We start from the raw sequence: 1,358 nt of genomic DNA on the forward strand, positions 1-1,358 counted from the left end.
CTCATAAACACAAGAATAAAAAAACCTTAACACATTCGAGCTGGGACCTGCCGAATTCACTAAATCTTACTAAGAATGTATCTATATATATAAAAAGATAACTTTTTGTCATTTTTTATTTTTTAACCCCTTTTTTACAAATTCTGAAAAGCATAACTCAAAAAATGTAACATAAAAATGTTTTTTGCCTGACCAGGTGGTGGCACAGTGGATAGAGCGTTGGAATGCAGAGGACCCGGGTTCAAGACCCCGAGGTTGCCAGCTTGAGTGCGGGCTCATCTGGTTTGAGGAAAAGCCCACCAGCTTGAACCCAAGGTCGCTGGCTCCAGCAAGGGGTTACTCGGTCTGCTGAAGGCTCGCGGTCAAGACACATATGAGAAAACAATCAATGAACAACTAAGGTGTTGCAATGCACAATGAAAAACTAATAATTGATGCTTCTCATTCCTGTCTGTCTGTCCCTGTCTATCCCTCTCTCTGACTCACTCTCTGTCTCTGTAAAAGATAAATAAATAAAAATTTAAAAAAAATGTTTTTTAATGTCAGAATAAATTTAATTTTGTCGTATTTCTTTTATTTAATTACCATAAAAGCACGCTTGGACTTTAGATATTTTTTCTTTAATATTTGACTTAATTATTATAACATATTTCTCAGAAATTTGTATATAGTGCGCCTACAGTTATTTGTAGGATTTTAAATGTGCCCTGACTTCAAAAAGTTTGAGAACTGCCCTGGCCAGTTGGCTCAGTGGTAGAGCATCGGCCTGGAGTGCAGGAGTCCCGGGTTCGATTCCCGGCCAGGGCACACAGGAGAAGCACCCATCTGCTTCTCCATCCCTCCCCCTCTCCTTCCTCTCTGTCTCTCTCTTCCCCTCCCACAGCCAAGGCTCCATTGGAGCAAAGTTGGCCCGGGCGCTGAGGATGGCTCCATGCACCTGGTGGGCGTGCCGGGTGGATCCTGGTTGGGCGCATGTGGGAGTCTGTCTGACTGCCTCCCCGTTTCCAACTTCAGAAAAATACCAAAAAAAAAAAGTTTGAGAACCACTGTGCTTATATCACTACTGTCTCATCAACACACACAAAGTGCTGAATCTACAGATCTCAGGGGATTCTTACCATCCAGGTGCCTTTCTCATTTCATGACCTATTGGTGTAGTAATGGATGTAACTTTTGGACAGAATGAGGTGATGTTTGTGCAGGTCTCTTCTGATTCTAAGACGCAGTGAGAGGACGTTTTCATAGAAAGACCATGGGCTTCAAACCCATGAAGCCCTTGACTACTCCCTATCAGCACAGCCCTGAGGCAGATCACTTCATATTTCCTCACTTGTAAAATAGTGATAACAATTATTCCT

General features: G+C 42.5%; 1 non-coding gene across 1 annotated transcript; it reads left to right on the forward strand.

Moving 5' to 3' along the window:
• The first annotated feature begins 731 nt into the window (after positions 1 to 731).
• On the forward strand, positions 732 to 807 carry TRNAS-GGA (transfer RNA serine (anticodon GGA)). The gene has a single exon. It is a non-coding gene; the product is annotated as a tRNA-Ser (tRNA).
• The last annotated feature ends 551 nt before the right edge of the window (positions 808 to 1,358 follow it).

Source organism: Saccopteryx bilineata, chromosome 3 (genome assembly GCF_036850765.1).
Source record: "Saccopteryx bilineata isolate mSacBil1 chromosome 3, mSacBil1_pri_phased_curated, whole genome shotgun sequence".
NCBI classification, from domain to species: domain Eukaryota; kingdom Metazoa; phylum Chordata; class Mammalia; order Chiroptera; family Emballonuridae; genus Saccopteryx; species Saccopteryx bilineata.